Below are 14,616 nucleotides of genomic sequence, written 5' to 3'. Positions count from 1 at the left end.
TGTTGTTGATGATGTTGATGTTGAGGATGTTACTATTGTGTTTGCTTCTTTTTTTTTTTTTTTTTTTTTTATGGATCCGGGGAATTTTCGGGGTCGGGGAAACCCGATCCCCGTTAGGGGACGGGGATGGGGATGGTAATAGGTTCCCCGTCGGGGATCGGGGCCGGGGACGGGGACATTCTTACCATCGGGGATCGGGGACGGGGAGGGTGATCCCCGGCCCCGCCCCGCCCCGTTGCCATTCCTATGTAGGAGTACCATTGCTGAGAAGACTGGGAGATAGTCATTTTTGAATTGATTTATTTATTATTCAGATGTATCACAAATTATGATTTTATGGGTAATTTGTGAAAATATATAGGAAGTATTGAGAGTAAATTATAATCCTAAATAATTTAATAGTGAGTACTAAGAAATTTGATGTACTAAATGATTTTTTTAGTGCAAATAAAATCCCCTGAAACCTCCAACTCAAGTAAAAATAAAATATCCATTTTCGAATATTTAAAATTTAGGAACACTTACGAGCATGTCTTATTGACTAGACTTATTTACCTACAAGTCATGCTCCTTTTTTCATCTATCAATATTTCCAAAATGCCCCCCCTCCTTCTGCATCCTCAATTATCAATACTGTCATGACTCTCTCTTCTCTCATCAACAATCATCTCTGGTCCTTGTCTCTAACCACTGGCGAACACCTCCAACCTCTAGTGATATTTTTTTGGTAATGTTTTTTGACAATTATCACACTATTTTTTCTAGCAAAAACAACATCCTTCTTTACTACGTTACAACTTCTACTACCTCCTTAGATCTTGTGATGGCAAGAGAAGATGATAAAAATCAGTGATAAATGTAAGACTGATAAATTTATTACTGTAAATTTATTCATTAATATCCAAAATTTACAATAACATATCTGTTTCAACCAGATCTTCACAAATAGATTGATGGAAATCCATCGATATGTACACACACATAGACGATCTCATTGGTATGAGTTCCAATGACCATGTCATGGCTACATCTTGATAGGGATGAAGGATACTGTACCAGATTGACATCCAAAATAATACATCAACATTTGAAATGGCCAGATCTAAAGTCACCGATGAAGATCGGAGATAGAAATGGCTCGATCTGAAATCATCAGTGATGGCAATAAATGAAGAAGACGATGGTGAAAAGTGTATGGCGTTGATGTGTGTGTGTGTGTGTGAGAGAGAGAGAGAGAGAGAGAGAGAGAGGAGAGGAAGAGGAGGAGGAGGAGGAGGAGGAGAAGAAGAAGAGCTTTATTGAGAAATAGAAAAGTTTTATAGAGATATTGTAGAAAGAGAGACAAAATAATAAAAAAGAGATACTTAACGAGGGGTAATAAATTTATTGAGGATATGTATAAGTTTTTAACCACTCAACATTAGGGGTGAGTAGCGGATATACCGATCCATCAAAACCGACCGAACCGATCCGATCCGATCCACCGCATTTTGGACGGATGCGTGATGACGAGCGGACGGTTGCAGATTGATTTTCTCCAATCCGCCAATCTGGCGGACGGATGGCAGATTTGAGATTACTTTGGCCGCAACCAAACCGCCAAACCACGAGCACCCCTAATAATTTATAAGACTTTGTATTTTCAGTTTGTTTAAATATTCTGTTTGTGTTTTCAATTAAAAAAGAGTTTAAATATTCTGTTGAAAAAAAATTTTCAACTTGAATATCTTTTTTGAATTGAAAAAAATAAACGTATTATTTATCTACTAGTGTATGGTCGTGCCTGAAGGCACGTTGTAAATAATGTTAGGATTAAAAAAATAATGTTAGGATTAAATTCACAGAACTCTTCACAAAAACTCACTTTTACTTGTATAATATATAGCTAGTTAGATAGATGTGCCTCGTCAAAAGTGTAATTAACTTTAAAAAAAAAAAAGGATAAGGAGAGATTCTCTCTCTCTAGGACCCATGCATCACAATTGACAAACACATTTCCAGAGACATGGTTTTCATTTTTCTTCATCTTTCTCACCTCTAGGATCCCCAAATTCCTCATACATATACACACACATTTACAAAGATATATCTATATATATAGATACAAATCAATCACAATTTGTATCATCATCAAAAACCCACACTTTCTCTCTCTATGCGAAAATGGCTTCATTGATACATGCACATTTCTTTTTTTGATCTCTCATTTTTAACACCATGTGAGAGTATAACTTAATTGGTTTATCGAGATGTAAGTAGCCAAATCTTTTGAAATGGCATATAGTTGTCCTGTAACATGTCTAAAATACCTGTTTCCTGCCTCCCCGAATTTCCAATATTCAGGTTCATGGTACCTCACTCCCCTGTTCCACAGAGTGCACAAATAAGACATCTAAAAGCTTAACACTTTCTCAACATCCAGTTAACAGCAAGAATTTTAGGACAAAATTCCACTTACTTCTGAGCAAGGACAGGACCAGATTTCATACATCCGATATACACCCGTGGCTTTTTCCTGTATCTTGCCAAAGTTTCTCCTAGTGTTGCTGCTAAATTTACAACATCTTACCCAATGCAACAAAATAAATAAATAATTTGTAGAGTTACAAACATATATAATTTCATTTTCAAGTAAAACTTGTTTAATCAATCATATCAGTCGTAGATTTGAATTTAGAGGTTCATATGAACATGGGCATCTAAAGTTTCTACCCCGATTGGGAATTTAAAAGTTGTAACACATTGAGTGTCTTGCATCTATATATTGGATTTTAGACCTTCATGTATGCTTTTTATTTTTATATCAAGTACTAAAAACAAATTTCTTACCTATATTTACATGAACATCATCATCAACTTTGACATAAAAATCTGCATCCCATGAAGCAACAGCAGCAGCAAAATATGACTTTGCCTTCACATAAAAATCTGCATCCCACGAAGCTTGAGTCTGCATAAAAACCCAATTCAAGTAAAATTAATACATTAAAGACTATCAAATCTTGTGAATTTAATAGTTTGTTGAACTTAATTAGCAAGAAAAATAGAGTAAGGGTGTTGAATACTCACAAAGGCCGACTATAGGTGGTAAATTTGCAAGCTTTGAATAACTTATTCCCTGCAGTGTGAGATAAAATCGACATGAGATCTGGGAAAAAGGTATAGATTTTCTTCTTTACTATATATTTTTCTGGGATAGTATATGACCCCGATATGTGACATAGAACAAATAATTTTCCTAGCCATTTAGTTGTGTTTCTGTTTGTAGTTTTTTTGAAAAACAAAAACAATGAAAAATTCTAAAAATGGCCATCATTTTAATATTTATGATTATATATACATATGAATACTCGAAAATAAGTACTTGTTTAGTTGTGTTTTCATTTTCTGTCATCTGTTTTTCATTTTTGGAAAAATACCCAGAAATGTGACATAAAACTGGATAATTTTCCTACATAGCCATATCAGAATATTTTCCTGAAACTGGTTTTCTGCAGACAGGCATTGATTGGAGGAAATTATGGCCTTCTCAACATTACAACATTTATCCCTAATCCGGATTATTACGGGTTAGTCAATATTGAGATTTTCTATTACCCTTTACTATTTAATAAAGCTTAAATTATCATTTTGACACATTTATTCTAAATTAATGTTTGGTTGGCTCTTCTACAGTGCTATTCTGTGGCATCGCTTAATGGGAAAGATTGTACTTCAGACCACTTATGACAGTTCCCCTTATCTACACGTATATTCTCATTGTTCAAAGAAAGAAGTAAGCGAAATATTCTTAACCTTTTTTAGCTTAATTTCTCTTTCTTCTCAATAATATATCATTTAGCTATCACTTCATTAATTAAATTAATTTACTCTATTTTATCTCAGTCGGGCATTTCACTGCTTCTAATCAACATGTCAAATTCTACTACCTATGAAGTTTCGGTTGCGGATGACTTGAACTTCTATCCTGACAACTATGATGATAAACAACAACAAATCCATAGGGAAGAGTGCCAGTTGACTCCCAAGGATGGCAATATTCAAAGTGATGTGTTGATGTTAAATGGTGTCCCCTTGGTGCTCACGGAGTCAAAGGATATACCAACTATGTATCCAGTGCTCGTGCATGCTTCAAACCCTATTAGTGTTGCACCTAATTCTATTGTTTTTGCAACTCTTAAAGATTTCAAAGCACCAGCTTGTTCTTAGGAATTTTTCTTTATGTCACGTTATTAGAGATCTTTGATTTATTTATTTATTTATTTTTTGGGTATATATTTACAAATGGTAATAATGGGATTCTCTTATTTTGTTTCATTTCATCACATTAATCAAAAAATAAAAGTTAAAAACACAATGAAATGTCACATTTTTGGGTATTTTGAATAATGCCCCAGGGCTATGTAGTCAATAATCATAAAATATTCTCACCTAATAATCAGATAATTTTCATTTTCATTTTCTGATATGGCTATGTAGCCATATTCTCACCTAAATATTCTCTCCTACATAGCCATATTCTCACCTAAAAACACTTAAATTAGGTGAGAAGTTTACCTTGTGTTTAATATTCATTTTTGGATGAATATGTTGCTTTGAGTTCCCATCAAGAAAACAAACCAGTTAGAAACAATGTTAATTATAAAGGTTAAAAAATACAAATTAAAGATAAAAGAGAGACGAAGGACAATATAATATTTTAATTGAGATCCAAAAATATACATGATCCTCTAGCCAGAAAATTCAAATCATATTAAATAAGCCCTCTAACAAAGCTTAACAATTAAATCATGAATTTACCTTTATAACTATAACTCATGCCTCAATTTGGAAGTGCTCACACTGGTAAATAAAATATTACAAACTTTAAACTATTGTGAATTTTTCCAAAGAAAATGAGTATCAAAACTAACATATTCCTATAGATTCATATCCAACGAACAGTGGTAGAGTATTTAGAATGAATAAGGAAAAAGATTAAAAAAGAAAGATTACTTTAGGAACATGGTATATTTCAAAAAATTATTTAGGGACATAAAGTCTAGATAGGAGTATTTAGGAACATGACATATTTTCATAGTACATATCGTGGAAAAAAGTAGAAAATTTAAAATTTACTTGGCAAAAGTGTCACTGTTCAAAAATATATAAAAATAACGCCCAAATAGTACACATTAAAATCCATGTAAACTACTAAGATAACTGTGGAACATAAAATTTTATAATATTCATGTGAGTTTACCACTTGGATGCTATTTAGGATAAAGATGATAGAGAAATGTGCCTATTTTGTGAAATGGGCAATAAAGGCAAATGCACTTATTTCTCAACTTTCAATTTTTATGTTCAATTTTTTTAAACTTATTTAATTTATTTCTGTTTTATAAGTAGAAATTGCAACAAAATACTCTCGAGTCTAGCATAAATTTTCAAAATAAAAAAGGAAAAATTATAGGTAGCCTTTTAGAAAATATTACATTTTTATATTCAACTAAGATGGGGAAAAAAAAAAAACGAAAGACTTTTTTATTTTTAATGAACCTTTTAGAAGAATTTTTTCAATTTTTTGTTTTGTTTGTTTGTTTGTTTGTTTGTTTGTTTTTTTTTAGATCTAGTAGATTGACTTGAAAAAGTAAATTTTTTCTACACATTTTTTTTTTAAAAAAAAAATACTAAAAGGAAAAACTCTATTTTTTTTTTGCTAGTCCCAAACTCACCAAGAATGGATCTACATTTAGAGAGTTCTAAAAGCTAGGCAAACTAATTTCATGAGTAGCAATTGTTGTTGGAGTACACATATTAGGTAAAGTTGTGAGATAAAATTAAAAAGTAAAATTATTTTATATATACTTTTGATATATAAAATAAAAAAGTAAAATTAAAGTTGCCTCACACCTTTTGGATAACTACATTATAATTTTTAAAATGTAGTGCTAGAGTTACTCTAAAAAGTAAAAAAACTTTGTTGATTTATAAACCAAATCAGAACTTAACCACATCACATTCAAGCAATTTCTTCCAAAAAGAGAAATAGAGATGTAATGTGAGATGTATATAAAGCAAGTAAAAAGGAGTGAGGCAGTGCTTACCATCAAGATGTGGTTGAAGAGGAGGAAGAGTTGCGGAAGCATAGATGCTGTAGAGAGAGAAGATGAACAAAACAGAGCATAGAGAGAGAAACAGAGCCATTTGCTGATGCTGTAGTGTAGCTGTGTATTGAAATGAGGAAAGAGAAGAGAATGAGCTATATCAATATATTAGTGTATGCCAACGCCTAATGTTAAGATCAAAACATAATTGTAATTTATATGTATCATGTTGAAATTTGTAAAATTTATGTCATTTTTTGATAAAGATACTAAAAAAAATATATATTGAAATTTTGTATAGTTTGTGTCATTTTTTCCACTTTCTAATTCTAGTGGTAATAGAAGGCTCCTCAAAAGGGCATAAAAATTCTATCAGTTAATTCTTTCACTTGTTAACTAAGACAATTTCTTGCCACATAAGACAAATTCAAAACCCTTCTTTCCATATTAAGTGCCTATTTAAAAAACCTTGGTCTGAATTGGGCCTAGGCTTTTGTAAGCTATTTAAGTGCCTATTTTTGAATAGCTGAAACAAACATTAAGCGTTGATAGTGAAACCACATTCTTCTTCACTTATGAGGTACCATTATGCATAATCATCCAATTAAAAGTATAAAGCAGGTTTAAACTGCTTCAAGCATAAAGTAAGTTTACGCCATCACTCATTACTCCAAGATGACTAACTAATAACATAGATAGTCTACTGAATTAATGTAGTTCCAAAACCAAATATTTGAAGAAAAATCAAAACCGCCAATTGGCTTAAAACTAACTTTTGTTACTCTAGGCCTCTTTACTGTTTTTTTTTTTTTTAACAAATTATTTCTAGACCTCATTGAGCCAATCTCAGCATTGTTTAACTGGCAAAGCTGAAAGCATAATTTGTTTTATTTTTTATCAGAACTTACAATCCTCACTTTGAAAGTAAAATAAAAAATGAGAGGAAAAAAAGAAGAAGGAAATAATAGGCTTAGCTCTTGTAAAAAATAACAGATGGTTTTCACCCAATGAAACAAAAATATATTGAGTTAAGAGTCACAGGAGTAAAGGGAAGAAGAAGAAGAAAAAAAAAATTGACTCTAACCTATCCAATCAAAAATTTAATTTATTATAACCACATTTTTTTGTCACATCTATTTTAAAATGAATATACAATTGTGCCTACAGTGTCTAAGTTTTAAAATTAAAATTTTAATTGATTATAAGCACTGGTAGAGTTAAGGAAGTAAAAAAAAGTAATATGCAAAGTTATTCTATTGAATCAATATAATCTAAATTTCTCTTCCACCCCCAAAATCACCTACCAAGAAGAAAAATTCCAATAAAAAGAAACTCAATAAATAAACTTCTAAAATTGTGAAGAAAAAAAAAAGGCTCACTTGTTAAATGGGCCGTTATGCCATTGCTCTCCATTTCCTGAAACATTCACTAATAGACCCACACAACACTTCCATTCATTATCTAACTTGAAATTTTCAAGTCTAATCAAAACAAACTAAAACATCTTGTTTTTGAAAAACAATAAAATCAACCATAAAGGCATTCTAAACCATGCTAATTTTTAAAATTACAATAAAAATTATCACAATAATTATCATCAAAATAGTATGAAATTCAAAAATTAAAATAGAAGACCCAAATTATTAGCATAAAAAAAATCAATTATTCACTTTTCTTGGTTCTTGTTTCTCTACCATCTCTGAACAAAAAACATAAACTGCAACAAATAAAATGAAGCTTAGCTAGTAAAAATTTAAGATTCTTAATTTTCACAACATGTAAAATGAAGCCAAGTTAAACAATAGAATAGCAACAAATTATTGACAAATCCATCAATGGAAGGCAGACCAATTACCTAATCAACCATTGTAGCAAACAAAGCCATAACAACTTTTTATGAGCTAATCAAACACACCTTCAACCCAAGGCATATGTACCTGAAGCAAAAGGAAGAATAAAACATATAAGCAAGCAAGCTCCATTATCCATTATCCACTATCCATTATCTAAAATCAACTCCCTAAAAATTGCCCACTGTTTATTATTAAAAACAAGATCCAACTCCCATTGATTGATTCACCAATTTGAATATACCTATATTTTTGTTAATCTTTCCAAATATCCAAGGCATGTATCATTCACTGTTTGGGGGGAATGTAGAATAAACTATGATGGATTCACTCACTTTTTTTTTTTTTTTTTTTGTGTGTAGGGAAGGGGGGGGGGGAGGGAATGTAGAATAAACTATAAGATAACTTTGATCAATTAAGACATTTACATTACCATCACTAAGTGCATTCAAGCATGGTTAATCAAACTCTCTGTAGGAAAGGTTGTTTAGCCATTTACTTGGCTTGATAGATTTACTCACTATTTGAACAACAAAAAAGGACAATTATATAAGAAAGTAAACTATTTTAATTGAGGCATTTTACAGAACATCCAAAATTTGACCATCAAAAACAACCGCCACAACTTTCTAGCAAAATTTGCAATTAGTTACCTGACTAAAGGTAATGTTGAAGAAGATAACCAACAATTCTATAGCAAAATTGAATGCTTATGTGTCATGAAAATTTTATAGGTGTTAGAAAAGTGAATCTGAAAGGTATAGAATTTAGAAAAGTGAATCTGAAAGGTTTAGCTAAATGCAAGTAAAGAAATTATGTCTATTCCTAACAAAGAAAAAATATACACAACATCATTGCAACTTAAGCCTAAACTCAGAAAAACTCACATAGAAAAATAACCACATAAAAAAATCAAAAGAAGAATAATATTGGTAGTTGGATGATTACCATGATCCAAAATCAAGTTAAAAAATTATTGGGATGATTCCCAATTCTCCACAAAATCAAACCGAAAACAAAAAGTGCTTACTAAATTCCATCAACTGGATTTGTTGTCTGTAAATTCCATCAACTGGATTTAGAGGATACCATCAACTGGATTTAGAGGATGATTCCCATTATCCTTTTAGTATTTAAAGCATTGAATTTGTTGAATAATTCCATTTTTAAAAATTTAGATTAAACAATAACCCACCAATAGAATAACAATATTGATTATATTGATTCAATAGCAATAGCAATAGCAATAACCCACCATTGAATGGTTACATCTCTAGACCCACCCATTGAATGGTTATCAACTTCACATCTCCAGACCCACCACCCAACAATACTGACATTTTATCCCAATAATTCCAGTTGATGGAATTTAGAGGATAATGGGAATCATCCAAGAAACATTTTAGAGGAATATTAATTTAGAGGATACCTTCAACTGGATTTAGAGATAATTCCATTTGTGTGCCTACTAATTCCATTGAAATATTTTATCAAACACTTAATAAGCAAGGAATATAGAATGGTTATCGAACATTTTGGAAACAACCAAATGATAGTAAATGGGTTGATTTTGCGAAACCCAAACCCAAACCCAAACCCAAAATCAAAATCAAATTCGTGAAACCCAACCATTCAAATTCTTTTATATTATCTGTGTAAGAAAAGTCAACAATACTCACAGGGCTGGTATGAAGAGGAATGATTTTGCGAATAGTTCTATGTATGTCGCCGATCGTTCTATGATTTTGCAAACCCAAAATCGTTCTATGATTTTGCAAAGAAAAAGAACAAAAAAAAAAATCTGTAATATACAAAGAGCTGGTATGTGAAAACAAAGGAATGAACAAATATAGTCAAGATTTTGAAGAACCTCACCGATTTGCTATGTATGTCGCCGATCTGCTAGTCCGATTTGCTGGTTTGTCGCCGATCTGCTATCTGTTATGTAGTTTGGAGAAAACTCTTAGAGTGAGAGAGATGGATTGAATCACCGTCGGATTGAATTTTGAAGAGAGAGAGAGATTGAATTTTGAAGAGAGAGAGAGAGAGAGAGAGAGAGAGAGAGAGAGATGGATGGAAGGGAAGAAGAAACCCCATTGTAAACTCACCGTAGGATTGAATCACCATTATAAATCCACCATTGAAATATAATTTGTTTTTGGACATTTTTTAGCTGTTGGATTGAATCAATCCAAGGGTTCACATTTTGACAAATGGACATCAGTCACATCTCCACCAGCCATAAAAATTGAGTAAATTATCAAACATCGAATGGTTATCAAATTGAATGGTTACATCTCCAGACCCACCCATTGAATGGTTATCAACTTCACATCTCTAGACCCACCACCCAACAATACTGACATTTTATCCCAATAATTCCAGTTGATGGAATTTAGAGGATAATGGGAATCATCCAAGAAACATTTTAGAGGAATATTAATTTAGAGGATACCATCAACTGGATTTAGAGAATAATTCCATTGAAATATTTTATCAAACACTTAATAAGCAAGGAATATAGAATGGTTATCGAACATTTTGGTAACAACCAAATGATAGTAAATGGGTTGATTTTGCGAAACCCAAACCCAAACCCAAACCCAAAATCAAAATCAAATTCGTGAAACCCAACCATTCAAATTCTTTTATATTATCTGTATAAGAAAAATCAACAAAACTCACAGGTCTGGTATGAAAATGAATGATTTTGCGAATCGTTCTATGTATGTCGCCGATCGTTCTATGATTTTGCAAACCCAAAATCGTTCTATGATTTTGCAAAGAAAAAGAACAAAAAAAATCTGTAATATACAAAGGGCTGGTATGTGAAAACAAAGGAATGAACAAATATAGTCAAGATTTTGAAGAACCTCACCGATTTGCTATGTATGTCGTTGATCTGCTGGTCCGATTTGCTGGTTTGTTGCCGATCTGTTATCTGCTAGGTAGTTTGGAGAAAACTCTGAGAGTGGGAGAGATGGATTGAATCACCGTAGGATTGAATTTTGAAGAGAGAGAGAAAAATCTGTAATATACAAAGGGCTGGTATGTGAAAACAAAGGAATGAACAAATATAGTCAAGATTTTGAAGAACCTCACCGATTTGCTATGTATGTCGTTGATCTGCTGGTCCGATTTGCTGGTTTGTTGCCGATCTATTATCTGCTAGGTAGTTTGGAGAAAACTCTGAGAGTGGGAGAGATGGATTGAATCACCGTAGGATTGAATTTTGAAGAGAGAGAGAGAGAGAGAGAGAGAAAGAGAGAGAGAGAGAGAGAGAGAGAGGGGGATGGAAGGGAAGAAGAAACCCCATTGTAAACTCACCGTAGGATTGAATCAACATTATAAATCCACTATTGAAATATAATTTGTTTCTGGACATTTTTTTGCTGTTGGATTGAATCAATCCAAGGGTTCACATTTTGACAAAGAGATAACAGTCCCATCAGAGTTCAAAAACCACTCTCCCTTATTATATAGATATTTTTTGGTTTTTAAATCTATTTCTAAAAATAATAAATAGAAAATATGATATATGCTGGTTGGTTTTGTTTTTAAAAACAGATATAGATGTAACAATGCAAAGACATACAATCTCTACTACCGCTCTATTCATAGTTTTGGTGGTTTGAATTATTTTTATATTTAAGAACAACAGATTGTAATACTTTATGTGGATAAGGCATGCTGTGATTATAGTATGTGGATGAGGCATGCAGTGATTGTAATATTTTTTTAAGTCATTGATTGTAATACTTTCTTCTTGTTTTTTTGAGGAAGTACACAAGTTGAATTATGTTGAAAATTTATAAAATTTTAAACCACAAAACCGATTCATATCCATCCGCCAAACCGCCAAACCGCTCAATCCACATCCGTCAGATTGGCGGACGGATGTAGATTGATTTTCTCCAATCTGACGGATGGATGGAGGATTGGAGGTTCCGTGGCCGCAACCGACCTGCGTCCACCCCTACTTAATATGATTGACTGGTAATTAACCCTAAAATTTAGGAAAAACTAATGTTAATTATTACCAAGATTTTGAAAATAAAAATAAGGAATCGAGAGGACTAGGCTTCTTACTAGTCCATAATATAGATTGGAAGGTGTTGTTAAGGCTCGTGAGGTGTACCGCGGGTCTTGTTTCGATGATCTAAATCGTTCATTTTGTAAGGTCATTCGTGTATATCATTTACAAAAAATTTAGGTCAATTTGATAATCATAACTTATCTAATTTATCGCATTTGTCATAAAAAAAAATATATTTTTTAAAAACACTTGTCGTTCGTTTTTTGAGATACAAATATGATAAATTGAATAGGTTACAATTATCGGATCGACTTAATTTTATTTGTAAATGATATATACGAAGGACCCTACAAAATGAATCGTACGGATCATCAAAATGGAACCTGGACCTCACTAGTTCGAACAATACCCTTCAATTTAGATTAAGTCAACTCCTTTATGAAATCAATGTTTTAAAAATTGGATTGGTAAGCGAATTGGAAAAGGGATCAGGTGGATGAGGTTATCGGTTCAACCGTTGAGTTGAACTAGAATCAAATCTCGACGTCATAATTATTTTATAAAAATATTAAAAATAAGACAATGGTTAAAATACATTTATTTAAATTTTAAGATACATATTTATTGCATAAATATACTTATATTTATTTTTGGAAAAATATATTAATTGTACATGATATTTGAAAATATATATATATATATATATATATTTACTAAATTAAACAAAAGCTGAAGTTGGCATAGTTGTTATATTATCATACCACCCCAATGTAGTTGTATTTTAAGATATATATTTACAAAAATATATTTATCAAATATGTATGTTTACATATATTTCTAATATTAATATTGTTTATAAAACTGTTAGATATGCTAGTGTTCGAGAGTAAACAGATTCAAATAATAAATAATATATATGTACATTATAATTGCAAAGAGAAATAGTGTCCTAGTGTAAACATCTAAGCTTCTCCAATTTTGAGGCCCCGTTTGGTTTAAAGATTTGTGCAATGGTTTAGAAAAATAAAGAGAAAGATGTGTGAACTAGTTTGCACCAGCTTGTTCAAGTGCATGGTTTGGCCGGTTTTGTAACACCTTAAAATAATAACAAAACACTTCATAATATTCAATGGAAAAATAGAAATTTATACAATATTAACATTTCATTGATTCTCTTTTACTGTACAAAAGATGACATATGCAAGTCTGCATTCACAAATCTTAGATCCTGACTCCATAACATATGACATGGGGTAATTACATGAAATAAAATGAAATGTGAATGAGTTTATGCCTTAATAGCAACATCTTTCCAAGTCGATACTTGACTACAATAAAATCAGTTAAACTCAATACATATAAAGTCCAAGTGTCACAACCCAAACCCGCCCCTATAGGTTTAGTGCTGTAACTAGCCAGTAATCCTGGGATTACCATAGGTCTTTGAACAAATTAAACAAAATGTAGGGGCTAGCGGAAGCAAATACAAACATACAACATCCGTAAAGCTGTGTAGATATACATGGGACAGAAAACTTAAAACTTATATTTACAAACATATATGACGTCATCAAAGTGTCAGTCTTATATCACCATAGATACAGATAAACCCAGAGAAACTGACCAAACAAAAAAAAAAAAAAAAAACTTAAACTTGCACCATGTTCACAAAACTCGAGAACAAAACATTTCAGAACCTCCTCAGGAGGCACATTGGTTGGTTGACTCAAACAGATCTCCAGGCAAACCTCACTAAGCCTGGTCTAACGCATGATCATCTACATACATAAATAATATGGTGAGCTAGGGCCCAACGAATAACAACAGAGTAAAGGGTTACGAATAATGTCCAATTCAGATTCAGAAATCAGAGTTCATATCAGAAACAGATTCAGATGCACATACTTATATAGATTTCATAAGTAGTAATATGTGGTACATCCGTTAGCTATTAGATCAGATTGGTCATAAGACTCACATGCATAGTCGATACCGACGACCATAAAGACCAACATTTTTGTGCACAAATAGCCATGGTATTGTTACCCCAAAGCGAGGGCCACGTGAACATAGGCCTCGGTATTGTTACCCCTAGGCAAGGGCTACATAAACATAAGCCACATTATTGTTACCCACTGTAGACATCTCATTTTTGACGACCCTTAAGACTTGGGCGCCACTGATTGATTACTCGATGATGAAAAGTTATGTTGTCCAATCGCTCAATTTCTTCAGCAAGAAGAGCTTCTAATCCCAACCTTACACCCCATTTTGGACCAAAACTATTTTAGATCTTAAAACCCTCTCTTTCAAAATATTTTTCTAAATGTTTTTACAATATTCTGAGGCTCGCATTTCGTAAAATGTTGCACTTTTCGGTAAGCCGAGTAAGGACAAAGTGGAAATAAATGGAAGGGATGTGAACTCTTTGAAAAATATTTTTAAACATCTTATTTATAGGTTTGGATTTGAAGAAAATAAGAGGGGAGGGAAGAAACTTAGTTGGGGAAATGGTTGAGCATAAAACTGGTAAGAGAGAATTGAGCAGCCTTCACTAAATCTGGCCTATCTCTTTGTACACTTAGAATTTCGATGTGAGGCCACCTCCATTGGAAATCGGACTTCTGGGGCTTCAATATAG

The 14,616-nt window shown here is 32.3% G+C and overlaps 1 long non-coding RNA gene across 10 annotated transcripts; it reads right to left on the bottom strand.

Annotated features, from left to right (window-relative positions):
* Positions 1-1,900: 1,900 nt before the first annotated feature.
* Positions 1,901-10,951, bottom strand: LOC114312395 (uncharacterized). Of its 10 annotated transcripts, XR_014349571.1 has the most exons (10): positions 9,815-9,943; positions 9,619-9,703; positions 7,945-8,026; positions 7,469-7,517; positions 6,090-6,209; positions 4,558-4,593; positions 3,070-3,118; positions 2,830-2,950; positions 2,459-2,546; positions 1,901-2,363 (listed from the first exon to the last, which is right to left on the bottom strand). It is a non-coding gene; the product is annotated as an uncharacterized LOC114312395 (long non-coding RNA). The 10 variants fall into 10 exon arrangements; XR_014349567.1 differs by lacking the exons at positions 4,558-4,593; positions 9,619-9,703; positions 9,815-9,943 and adding exons at positions 10,625-10,709; positions 10,818-10,951; XR_014349574.1 differs by lacking the exons at positions 7,469-7,517; positions 9,619-9,703; positions 9,815-9,943 and adding exons at positions 10,625-10,709; positions 10,818-10,951.
* Positions 10,952-14,616: the final 3,665 nt, after the last annotated feature.

Source organism: Camellia sinensis, chromosome 13 (assembly GCF_055761805.1).
Source record: "Camellia sinensis isolate YWXY chromosome 13, ASM5576180v1, whole genome shotgun sequence".
In the NCBI taxonomy this organism is placed as follows: Eukaryota; Viridiplantae; Streptophyta; class Magnoliopsida; order Ericales; family Theaceae; genus Camellia; species Camellia sinensis.
Note: the sequence above shows the minus strand (reverse complement) of the source record. Positions and strands in the feature narration are given on the sequence as shown.